Here is a 13,526-nt window from a genome sequence, read left to right as displayed (position 1 = left end):
TCAACATCAGACCACATTGGGAGAATTTTCTCCCGAGGTGAGGGCCCTGAATGTGGGCCCACGAGCCAGCTGCAAGGAGGAGGAGAGAGACTACACCTCCGGAAGTGTTGGGGTTCCTCCCCCCTGCCATGAGGTCATGGGAGAGGGGACCCTGGGGTAGAGGCATGGCCTGGGCACGGGGTCTCCCTGCTCCCTGCTGACATGTGCCCTAATCCTGTTCAGCACTGCTTATTTTGTGTTGCCCTGTGCCAGGAGGGCCCTGGATGTGCCGTGGCTGCTCAGTTCTTTGGCAGTGCCCCGCCCATGTGGCTGGAGAAGAAAGAGCTCTGAAACTTCTCTCAAGAATCGCTCCCTATTTCTTTGCACGGGCCTCGCTGTCTATGGATGTTTCAGGAGACCCCACCGAAACACGGAAGGACTCTCAAATTATCCCAGCTTTCTCTGCACAGCGAGAGCTTTTAATATTTAGCATTGTTCTCCTTTTCCTGGGTGTTTGTTAAAAAATGGTTTTTATCTCTTTCACTTTCTTCCCAGGAAAATTCTTTTTTCCCGAAGCTGGTGGGGGAGGGCTGGGTGTAACCTGCCTTCTATCAGAGGATATTTTCCTCCACATTTGTCCAAACCGGCACAGCCTGTCCTTTCCTGGGTCTCTGTTGCAGATGGAAGCTGCTGGTGCCATTGTCAGCTTGAAGCCCTCTTTTGATGCAAGCAGATGTTGCCAGGTGTGTTCAGCAGCTGTTGCTCAATGCTTATGCCAAGCTATTGTGTTCCTCATGGAACCAAGGAGCCATTGTGACACTGCAGGGGCTGATGGCATCAAGGAGGCAATTGTGACAGTACAGAACCTCCTAGAAACAAGGCTCCATTGTGACACCGTGGGGAATCATGGAATCACGGAGCCCATTGTGACACGGCCAGGCCGCATGGAACCAATGGTCCATGGTAACACGGCGGATTCAAGAAGAGCACGGTGACACCACGCAACATCATGGAACCATAGGTCCATTGTGACACAGCGGGGCCTCATGGAAACAAGGGGACCATTGTGGCAAAGCAGGGCCTAATGGAAGCCTGGAGAGCATTGTGACATTGTGGGGAATCATGGAAGCATGGAGAGCATTGTGACACTAAGGAAACTCCTGGAACCAAGATGACCACTGGCACATAATGGAACCTCATGGAAGCAAGCCTCCATGATGACTTTGGAGGGCCTCAGGGACCACAGGACCCATTGTGACACAGCAGGACCTGGTGGAACTAAGGAGCCTTTGTGATACTCCAGATCCACATGGAAGCCAGGGTGCACTGAGACACAGCGGGGCCTTGTTGGAACCAAAGACACCTCTGCAAAAAGCAGGCTAGCTCATAGAAGCAAGGAGTCCATTGTTACAACATCAAACCTATGGAAGCAAGGGACCATTGTGACACTGCGGGGCCTCATGGAACCAATTGTCCATGATGACAGTGCGGATCAAAGGAGACCATGGTGACACTGCGGAACCCGATGGAACCAAGGAGCCATTGTGACACAGTGGGGCCTCATGGAATCAAGGAGACCATTGTGACCCAGGTGTTGCATGTGAAGGCAAGGAGCCATTGTGACACTTTGGGCTTCTTCCCTTGAGCTCTGCAGCTGGCTGTCCCAGCCCAGCGCACCATGTGCCACCTGCTCTCCTCAGGGCTCTGCCTGCACACAGCCCCAGGAGAAGTTTTCCTGTTTGGAAGGAAAGAATGGAAAAGCCGGAGCAGGTTTCCCAAACAACAAACCCCACTCAGGAGCCACATGCTCAGTACAGGCTGCCGGGAACGATGTCCCCTTTCTACAAGGGTCAGGGTGAGCAGAATTCTCTGGGAGCAGAATTCTCGGAGTCTTTCCACTGAATTCTCTGTCCCTGTGTCTTGGGGTGACTTTATCATGTGTATCCCCTATTGCTGCTCTATGCCCAGAAGTGAACTTTGTGCATTTCTGTGCCTTTCAACTGAGCCTGAGAGGGGGGAGAGGAAAAAAAACCGGACAAACTTCTCAGAGCGTTTGTTCAAGGACACACATACACACTCCTCTGCATCCTGCTTGCAGCAAGAGCAGAGGAAGCAACTTTGTTTCTTTTTAGCCAGTTTTCAGCTCCTTTTCTCTGGGGGGAGATGGAGAGTTGAACTTTGTTTTCCTGGGACTTTGGGGGTTTTTTTCCCTTCTTCTCTTCTTGACTCTTTCAACATCAGACCACATTGGGAGAATTTTCTCCCGAGGTGGGGGCCCTGAATGTGGGCCCACGAGCCAGCTGCAAGGAGGAGGAGAGAGACTACACCTCCGGAAGTGTTGGGGTTCCTCCCCCCTGCCATGAGGTCATGGGAGAGGGGACCCTGGGGTAGAGGCATGGCCTGGGCACGGGGTCTCCCTGCTCCCTGCTGACATGTGCCCTAATCCTGTTCAGCACTGCTTATTTTGTGTTGCCCTGTGCCAGGAGGGCCCTGGTTGTGCTGTGATTGCTCAGTTCTTTGGCAGTGCCCCGCCCATGTGGCTGGAGAAGAAAGAGCTCTGAAACTTCTCTCAAGAATCGCTCCCTATTTCTTTGCACGGGCCTCGCTGTCTATGGATGTTTCAGGAGACCCCACCGAAACACGGAAGGACTCTCAAATTATCCCAGCTTTCTCTGCACAGCGAGAGCTTTTAACATTTAGCATTGTTCTCCTTTTCCTGGGTGTTTGTTAAAAAATGGTTTTTATCTCTTTCACTTTCTTCCCAGGAAAATTCTTTTTTCCCGAAGCTGGTGGGGGAGGGCTGGGTGTAACCTGCCTTCTATCAGAGGATATTTTCCTCCACATTTGTCCAAACCGGCACAGCCTGTCCTTTCCCTGGGTGTCTGTGTCAGATGGAAGCTGCTGGTGCCATTGTCAGCTTGAAGCCCTCTTTTGATGCAAGCAGATGTTGCCAGGTGTGTTCAGCAGCTGTTGCTCAATGCTTATGCCAAGCTATTGTGTTCCTCATGGAACCAAGGAGCCATTGTGACACTGCAGGGGCTGATGGCATCAAGGAGGCAATTGTGACAGTACAGAACCTCCTAGAAACAAGGCTCCATTGTGACACCGTGGGGAATCATGGAATCACGGAGCCCGTTGTGACACGGCCAGGCCGCATGGAACCAATGGTCCATGGTTACACGGCGGATTCAAGAAGAGCACGGTGACACCACGCAACATCCTGGAACCATAGGTCCATTGTTACACAGCGGGGCCTCATGGAAACAAGGGGACCATTGTGGCAAAGCAGGGCCTAATGGAAGCATGGAGAGCATTGTGACATTGTGGGGAATCATGGAAGCATGGAGAGCATTGTGACACTAAGGAAACTCCTGGAACCAAGATGACCACTGGCACATAATGGAACCTCATGGAAGCAAGCCTCCATGATGACTTTGGAGGGCCTCAGGGACCACAGGACCCATTGTGACACAGCAGGACCTGGTGGAACCAAGGAGCCTTTGCGATGCTCCAGATCCACATGGAAGCCAGGGTGCACTGAGACACAGCGGGGCCTTGTTGGAACCAAAGACACCTCTGCAAAAAGCAGGCTAGCTCATAGAAGCAAGGAGTCCATTGTTACAACATCAAACCTATGGAAGCAAGGGACCATTGTGACACTGCGGGGCCTCATGGAACCAATTGTCCATGATGACAGTGCGGATCAAAAGAGACCATGGTGACACTGCGGAACCCGATGGAACCAAGGAGCCATTGTGACACAGTGGGGCCTCATGGAATCAAGGAGACCATTGTGACCCAGGTGTTGCATGTGAAGGCAAGGAGCCATTGTGACACTTTGGGCTTCTTCCCTTGAGCTCTGCAGCTGGCTGTCCCAGCCCAGCGCACCATGTGCCACCTGCTCTCCTCAGGGCTCTGCCTGCACACAGCCCCAGGAGAAGTTTTCCTGTTTGGAAGGAAAGAATGGAAAAGCCGGAGCAGGTTTCCCAAACAACAAACCCCACTCAGGAGCCACATGCTCAGTACAGGCTGCCGGGAACGATGTCCCCTTTCTACAAGGGTCAGGGTGAGCAGAATTCTCTGGGAGTAGAATTCTCGGAGTCTTTCCACTGAATTCTCTGTCCCTGTGTCTTGGGGTGACTTTATCATGTGTATCCCCTATCGCTGCTCTATGCCCAGAAGTGAACTTTGTGCATTTCTGTGCCTTTCAACTGAGCCTGAGAGGGGGGAGAGGGAAAAAAAACCGGACAAACTTCTCAGAGCGTTTGTTCAAGGACACACATACACACTCCTCTGCATCCTGCTTGCAGCAAGAGCAGAGGAAGCAACTTTGTTTCTTTTTAGCCAGTTTTCAGCTCCTTTTCTCTGGGGGGAGCTGGAGAGTTGAACTTTGTTTTCCTGGGACTTTGGGGTTTTTTTTCCCTTCTTCTCTTCTTGACTCTTTCAACATCAGACCACATTGGGAGAATTTTCTCCCGAGGTGGGGGCCCTGAATGTGGGCCCACGAGCCAGCTGCAAGGAGGAGGAGAGAGACTACACCTCCGGAAGTGTTGGGGTTCCTCCCCCCTGCCATGAGGTCATGGGAGAGGGGACCCTGGGGTAGAGGCATGGCCTGGGCACGGGGTCTCCCTGCTCCCTGCTGACATGTGCCCTAATCCTGTTCAGCACTGCTTATTTTGTGTTGCCCTGTGCCAGGAGGGCCCTGGATGTGCCGTGGCTGCTCAGTTCTTTGGCAGTGCCCCGCCCATGTGGCTGGAGAAGAAAGAGCTCTGAAACTTCTCTCAAGAATCGCTCCCTATTTCTTTGCACGGGCCTCGCTGTCTATGGATGTTTCAGGAGACCCCACCGAAACACGGAAGGACTCTCAAATTATCCCAGCTTTCTCTGCACAGCGAGAGCTTTTAATATTTAGCATTGTTCTCCTTTTCCTGGGTGTTTGTTAAAAAATGGTTTTTATCTCTTTCACTTTCTTCCCAGGAAAATTCTTTTTTCCCGAAGCTGGTGGGGGAGGGCTGGGTGTAACCTGCCTTCTATCAGAGGATATTTTCCTCCACATTTGTCCAAACCGGCACAGCCTGTCCTTTCCTGGGTCTCTGTTGCAGATGGAAGCTGCTGGTGCCATTGTCAGCTTGAAGCCCTCTTTTGATGCAAGCAGATGTTGCCAGGTGTGTTCAGCAGCTGTTTCTCAATGCTTATGCCAAGCTATTGTGTTCCTCATGGAACCAAGGAGCCATTGTGACACTGCAGGGGCTGATGGCATCAAGGAGGCAATTGTGACAGTACAGAACCTCCTAGAAACAAGGCTCCATTGTGACACCGTGGGGAATCATGGAATCACGGAGCCCATTGTGACACGGCCAGGCCGCATGGAACCAATGGTCCATGGTAACACGGCGGATTCAAGAAGAGCACGGTGACACCACGCAACATCATGGAACCATAGGTCCATTGTGACACAGCGGGGCCTCATGGAAACAAGGGGACCATTGTGGCAAAGCAGGGCCTAATGGAAGCATGGAGAGCATTGTGACATTGTGGGGAATCATGGAAGCATGGAGAGCATTGTGACACTAAGGAAACTCCTGGAACCAAGATGACCACTGGCACATAATGGAACCTCATGGAAGCAAGCCTCCATGATGACTTTGGAGGGCCTCGGGGACCACAGGACCCATTGTGACACAGCAGGACCTGGTGGAACCAAGGAGCCTTTGCGATGCTCCAGATCCACATGGAAGCCAGGGTGCACTGAGACACAGCGGGGCCTTGTTGGAACCAAAGACACCTCTGCAAAAAGCAGGCTAGCTCATAGAAGCAAGGAGTCCATTGTTACAACATCAAACCTATGGAAGCAAGGGACCATTGTGACACTGCGGGGCCTCATGGAACCAATTGTCCATGATGACAGTGCGGATCAAAAGAGACCATGGTGACACTGCGGAACCTGATGGAACCAAGGAGCCATTGTGACACAGTGGGGCCTCATGGAATCAAGGAGACCATTGTGACCCAGGTGTTGCATGTGAAGGCAAGGAGCCATTGTGACACTTTGGGCTTCTTCCCTTGAGCTCTGCAGCTGGCTGTCCCAGCCCAGCGCACCATGTGCCACCTGCTCTCCTCAGGGCTCTGCCTGCACACAGCCCCAGGAGAAGTTTTCCTGTTTGGAAGGAAAGAATGGAAAAGCCGGAGCAGGTTTCCCAAACAACAAACCCCACTCAGGAGCCACATGCTCAGTACAGGCTGCCGGGAACGATGTCCCCTTTCTACAAGGGTCAGGGTGAGCAGAATTCTCTGGGAGCAGAATTCTCGGAGTCTTTCCACTGAATTCTCTGTCCCTGTGTCTTGGGGTGACTTTATCATGTGTATCCCCTATTGCTGCTCTATGCCCAGAAGTGAACTTTGTGCATTTCTGTGCCTTTCAACTGAGCCTGAGAGGGGGGAGAGGGAAAAAAAACCGGACAAACTTCTCAGAGCGTTTGTTCAAGGACACACATACACACTCCTCTGCATCCTGCTTGCAGCAAGAGCAGAGGAAGCAACCTTGTTTCTTTTTAGCCAGTTTTCAGCTCCTTTTCTCTGGGGGGAGATGGAGAGTTGAACTTTGTTTTCCTGGGACTTTGGGGGTTTTTTTCCCTTCTTCTCTTCTTGACTCTTTCAACATCAGACCACATTGGGAGAATTTTCTACCGAGGTTGGGGCCCTGAATGTGGGCCCATGAGCCAGCTGCAAGGAGGAGGAGAGAGACTGCACCTACGGAAGTGTTGGGGTTCCTCCCCCCTGCCATGAGGTCATGGGAGAGGGGACCCTGGGGTAGAGGCATGGCCTGGGCACGGGGGTCTCCCTGCTCCCTGCTGACATGTGCCCTAATCCTGTTCAGCACTGCTTATTTTGTGTTGCCTTGTGCCAGGAGGGCCCTGGTTGTGCCGTGATTGCTCAGTTCTTTGGCAGTGCCCCGCCCATGTGGCTGGAGAAGAAAGAGCTCTGAAACTTCTCTCAAGAATCGCTCCCTATTTCTTTGCACGGGCCTCGCTGTCTATGGATGTTTCAGGAGACCCCACCGAAACACGGAAGGACTCTCAAATTATCCCAGCTTTCTCTGCACAGCGAGAGCTTTTAATATTTAGCATTGTTCTCCTTTTCCTGGGTGTTTGTTAAAAAATGGTTTTTATCTCTTTCACTTTCTTCCCAGGAAAATTCTTTTTTCCCGAAGCTGGTGGGGGAGGGCTGGGTGTAACCTGCCTTCTATCAGAGGATATTTTCCTCCACATTTGTCCAAACCGGCACAGCCTGTCCTTTCCTGGGTCTCTGTTGCAGATGGAAGCTGCTGGTGCCATTGTCAGCTTGAAGCCCTCTTTTGATGCAAGCAGATGTTGCCAGGTGTGTTCAGCAGCTGTTGCTCAATGCTTATGCCAAGCTATTGTGTTCCTCATGGAACCAAGGAGCCATTGTGACACTGCAGGGGCTGATGGCATCAAGGAGGCAATTGTGACAGTACAGAACCTCCTAGAAACAAGGCTCCATTGTGACACCGTGGGGAATCATGGAATCACGGAGCCCATTGTGACACGGCCAGGCCGCATGGAACCAATGGTCCATGGTAACACTGCGGATTCAAGAAGAGCACGGTGACACCACGCAACATCATGGAACCATAGGTCCATTGTGACACAGCGGGGCCTCATGGAAACAAGGGGACCATTGTGGCAAAGCAGGGCCTAATGGAAGCATGGAGAGCATTGTGACATTGTGGGGAATCATGGAAGCATGGAGAGCATTGTGACACTAAGGAAACTCCTGGAACCAAGATGACCACTGGCACATAATGGAACCTCATGGAAGCAAGCCTCCATGATGACTTTGGAGGGCCTCGGGGACCACAGGACCCATTGTGACACAGCAGTACCTGGTGGAACCAAGGAGCCTTTGCGATGCTCCAGATCCACATGGAAGCCAGGGTGCACTGAGACACAGCGGGGCCTTGTTGGAACCAAAGACACCTCTGCAAAAAGCAGGCTAGCTCATAGAAGCAAGGAGTCCATTGTTACAACATCAAACCTATGGAAGCAAGGGACCATTGTGACACTGCGGGGCCTCATGGAACCAATTGTCCATGATGACAGTGCGGATCAAAAGAGACCATGGTGACACTGCGGAACCCGATGGAACCAAGGAGCCATTGTGACACAGTGGGGCCTCATGGAATCAAGGAGACCATTGTGACCCAGGTGTTGCATGGGAAGGCAAGGAGCCATTGTGACACTTTGGGCTTCTTCCCTTGAGCTCTGCAGCTGGCTGTCCCAGCCCAGCGCACCATGTGCCACCTGCTCTCCTCAGGGCTCTGCCTGCACACAGCCCCAGGAGAAGTTTTCCTGTTTGGAAGGAAAGAATGGAAAAGCCGGAGCAGGTTTCCCAAACAACAAACCCCACTCAGGAGCCACATGCTCAGTACAGGCTGCCGGGAACGATGTCCCCTTTCTACAAGGGTCAGGGTGAGCAGAATTCTCTGGGAGTAGAATTCTCGGAGTCTTTCCACTGAATTCTCTGTCCCTGTGTCTTGGGGTGACTTTATCATGTGTATCCCCTATCGCTGCTCTATGCCCAGAAGTGAACTTTGTGCATTTCTGTGCCTTTCAACTGAGCCTGAGAGGGGGGAGAGGGAAAAAAAACCGGACAAACTTCTCAGAGCGTTTGTTCAAGGACACACATACACACTCCTCTGCATCCTGCTTGCAGCAAGAGCAGAGGAAGCAACTTTGTTTCTTTTTAGCCAGTTTTCAGCTCCTTTTCTCTGGGGGGAGATGGAGAGTTGAACTTTGTTTTCCTGGGACTTTGGGGGTTTTTTTCCCTTCTTCTCTTCTTGACTCTTTCAACATCAGACCACATTGGGAGAATTTTCTCCCGAGGTGGGGGCCCTGAATGTGGGCCCACGAGCCAGCTGCAAGGAGGAGGAGAGAGACTACACCTCCGGAAGTGTTGGGGTTCCTCCCCCCTGCCATGAGGTCATGGGAGAGGGGACCCTGGGGTAGAGGCATGGCCTGGGCACGGGGTCTCCCTGCTCCCTGCTGACATGTGCCCTAATCCTGTTCAGCACTGCTTATTTTGTGTTGCCCTGTGCCAGGAGGGCCCTGGTTGTGCCGTGGCTGCTCAGTTCTTTGGCAGTGCCCCGCCCATGTGGCTGGAGAAGAAAGAGCTCTGAAACTTCTCTCATGAATCGCTCCCTATTTCTTTGCACGGGCCTCGCTGTCTATGGATGTTTCAGGAGACCCCACCGAAACACGGAAGGACTCTCAAATTATCCCAGCTTTCTCTGCACAGCGAGAGCTTTTAATATTTAGCATTGTTCTCCTTTTCCTGGGTGTTTGTTAAAAAATGGTTTTTATCTCTTTCACTTTCTTCCCAGGAAAATTCTTTTTTCCCGAAGCTGGTGGGGGAGGGCTGGGTGTAACCTGCCTTCTATCAGAGGATATTTTCCTCCACATTTGTCCAAACCGGCACAGCCTGTCCTTTCCTGGGTCTCTGTTGCAGATGGAAGCTGCTGGTGCCATTGTCAGCTTGAAGCCCTCTTTTGATGCAAGCAGATGTTGCCAGGTGTGTTCAGCAGCTGTTGCTCAATGCTTATGCCAAGCTATTGTGTTCCTCATGGAACCAAGGAGCCATTGTGACACTGCAGGGGCTGATGGCATCAAGGAGGCAATTGTGACAGTACAGAACCTCCTAGAAACAAGGCTCCATTGTGACACCGTGGGGAATCATGGAATCACGGAGCCCATTGTGACACGGCCAGGCCGCATGGAACCAATGGTCCATGGTAACACTGCGGATTCAAGAAGAGCACGGTGACACCACGCAACATCATGGAACCATAGGTCCATTGTGACACAGCGGGGCCTCATGGAAACAAGGGGACCATTGTGGCAAAGCAGGGCCTAATGGAAGCCTGGAGAGCATTGTGACATTGTGGGGAATCATGGAAGCATGGAGAGCATTGTGACACTAAGGAAACTCCTGGAACCAAGATGACCACTGGCACATAATGGAACCTCATGGAAGCAAGCCTCCATGATGACTTTGGAGGGCCTCGGGGACCACAGGACCGATTGTGACACAGCAGTACCTGGTGGAACCAAGGAGCCTTTGTGATACTCCAGATCCACATGGAAGCCAGGGTGCACTGAGACACAGCGGGGCCTTGTTGGAACCAAAGACACCTCTGCAAAAAGCAGGCTAGCTCATAGAAGCAAGGAGTCCATTGTTACAACATCAAACCTATGGAAGCAAGGGACCATTGTGACACTGCGGGGCCTCATGGAACCAATTGTCCATGATGACAGTGCGGATCAAAGGAGACCATGGTGACACTGCGGAACCCGATGGAACCAAGGAGCCATTGTGACACAGTGGGGCCTCATGGAATCAAGGAGACCATTGTGACCCAGGTGTTGCATGTGAAGGCAAGGAGCCATTGTGACACTTTGGGCTTCTTCCCTTGAGCTCTGCAGCTGGCTGTCCCAGCCCAGCGCACCATGTGCCACCTGCTCTCCTCAGGGCTCTGCCTGCACACAGCCCCAGGAGAAGTTTTCCTGTTTGGAAGGAAAGAATGGAAAAGCCGGAGCAGGTTTCCCAAACAACAAACCCCACTCAGGAGCCACATGCTCAGTACAGGCTGCCGGGAACGATGTCCCCTTTCTACAAGGGTCAGGGTGAGCAGAATTCTCTGGGAGCAGAATTCTCGGAGTCTTTCCACTGAATTCTCTGTCCCTGTGTCTTGGGGTGACTTTATCACGTGTATCCCCTATTGCTGCTCTATGCCCAGAAGTGAACTTTGTGCATTTCTGTGCCTTTCAACTGAGCCTGAGAGGGGGGAGAGGAAAAAAAACCGGACAAACTTCTCAGAGCGTTTGTTCAAGGACACACATACACACTCCTCTGCATCCTGCTTGCAGCAAGAGCAGAGGAAGCAACTTTGTTTCTTTTTAGCCAGTTTTCAGCTCCTTTTCTCTGGGGGGAGATGGAGAGTTGAACTTTGTTTTCCTGGGACTTTGGGGGTTTTTTTCCCTTCTTCTCTTCTTGACTCTTTCAACATCAGACCACATTGGGAGAATTTTCTCCCGAGGTGGGGGCCCTGAATGTGGGCCCACGAGCCAGCTGCAAGGAGGAGGAGAGAGACTACACCTCCGGAAGTGTTGGGGTTCCTCCCCCCTGCCATGAGGTCATGGGAGAGGGGACCCTGGGGTAGAGGCATGGCCTGGGCACGGGGTCTCCCTGCTCCCTGCTGACATGTGCCCTAATCCTGTTCAGCACTGCTTATTTTGTGTTGCCCTGTGCCAGGAGGGCCCTGGTTGTGCTGTGATTGCTCAGTTCTTTGGCAGTGCCCCGCCCATGTGGCTGGAGAAGAAAGAGCTCTGAAACTTCTCTCAAGAATCGCTCCCTATTTCTTTGCACGGGCCTCGCTGTCTATGGATGTTTCAGGAGACCCCACCGAAACACGGAAGGACTCTCAAATTATCCCAGCTTTCTCTGCACAGCGAGAGCTTTTAATATTTAGCATTGTTCTCCTTTTCCTGGGTGTTTGTTAAAAAATGGTTTTTATCTCTTTCACTTTCTTCCCAGGAAAATTCTTTTTTCCCGAAGCTGGTGGGGGAGGGCTGGGTGTAACCTGCCTTCTATCAGAGGATATTTTCCTCCACATTTGTCCAAACCGGCACAGCCTGTCCTTTCCCTGGGTGTCTGTGTCAGATGGAAGCTGCTGGTGCCATTGTCAGCTTGAAGCCCTCTTTTGATGCAAGCAGATGTTGCCAGGTGTGTTCAGCAGCTGTTGCTCAATGCTTATGCCAAGCTATTGTGTTCCTCATGGAACCAAGGAGCCATTGTGACACTGCAGGGGCTGATGGCATCAAGGAGGCAATTGTGACAGTACAGAACCTCCTAGAAACAAGGCTCCATTGTGACACCGTGGGGAATCATGGAATCACGGAGCCCATTGTGACACGGCCAGGCCGCATGGAACCAATGGTCCATGGTAACACGGCGGATTCAAGAAGAGCACGGTGACACCACGCAACATCCTGGAACCATAGGTCCATTGTTACACAGCGGGGCCTCATGGAAACAAGGGGACCATTGTGGCAAAGCAGGGCCTAATGGAAGCATGGAGAGCATTGTGACATTGTGGGGAATCATGGAAGCATGGAGAGCATTGTGACACTAAGGAAACTCCTGGAACCAAGATGACCACTGGCACATAATGGAACCTCATGGAAGCAAGCCTCCATGATGACTTTGGAGGGCCTCGGGGACCACAGGACCCATTGTGACACAGCAGGACCTGGTGGAACCAAGGAGCCTTTGCGATGCTCCAGATCCACATGGAAGCCAGGGTGCACTGAGACACAGCGGGGCCTTGTTGGAACCAAAGACACCTCTGCAAAAAGCAGGCTAGCTCATAGAAGCAAGGAGTCCATTGTTACAACATCAAACCTATGGAAGCAAGGGACCATTGTGACACTGCGGGGCCTCATGGAACCAATTGTCCATGATGACAGTGCGGATCAAAGGAGACCATGGTGACACTGCGGAACCCGATGGAACCAAGGAGCCATTGTGACACAGTGGGGCCTCATGGAATCAAGGAGACCATTGTGACCCAGGTGTTGCATGTGAAGGCAAGGAGCCATTGTGACACTTTGGGCTTCTTCCCTTGAACTCTGCAGCTGGCTGTCCCAGCCCAGCGCACCATGTGCCACCTGCTCTCCTCAGGGCTCTGCCTGCACACAGCCCCAGGAGAAGTTTTCCTGTTTGGAAGGAAAGAATGGAAAAGCCGGAGCAGGTTTCCCAAACAACAAACCCCACTCAGGAGCCACATGCTCAGTACAGGCTGCCGGGAACGATGTCCCCTTTCTACAAGGGTCAGGGTGAGCAGAATTCTCTGGGAGTAGAATTCTCGGAGTCTTTCCACTGAATTCTCTGTCCCTGTGTCTTGGGGTGACTTTATCATGTGTATCCCCTATCGCTGCTCTATGCCCAGAAGTGAACTTTGTGCATTTCTGTGCCTTTCAACTGAGCCTGAGAGGGGGGAGAGGGAAAAAAAACCGGACAAACTTCTCAGAGCGTTTGTTCAAGGACACACATACACACTCCTCTGCATCCTGCTTGCAGCAAGAGCAGAGGAAGCAACTTTGTTTCTTTTTAGCCAGTTTTCAGCTCCTTTTCTCTGGGGGGAGCTGGAGAGTTGAACTTTGTTTTCCTGGGACTTTGGGGTTTTTTTTCCCTTCTTCTCTTCTTGACTCTTTCAACATCAGACCACATTGGGAGAATTTTCTCCCGAGGTGGGGGCCCTGAATGTGGGCCCACGAGCCAGCTGCAAGGAGGAGGAGAGAGACTACACCTCCGGAAGTGTTGGGGTTCCTCCCCCCTGCCATGAGGTCATGGGAGAGGGGACCCTGGGGTAGAGGCATGGCCTGGGCACGGGGTCTCCCTGCTCCCTGCTGACATGTGCCCTAATCCTGTTCAGCACTGCTTATTTTGTGTTGCCCTGTGCCAGGAGGGCC

This window comes from Aphelocoma coerulescens, unplaced genomic scaffold (genome assembly GCF_041296385.1).
Source record: "Aphelocoma coerulescens isolate FSJ_1873_10779 unplaced genomic scaffold, UR_Acoe_1.0 HiC_scaffold_55, whole genome shotgun sequence".
In the NCBI taxonomy this organism is placed as follows: domain Eukaryota; kingdom Metazoa; phylum Chordata; class Aves; order Passeriformes; family Corvidae; genus Aphelocoma; species Aphelocoma coerulescens.
This window is presented reverse-complemented; position numbering follows the sequence as displayed.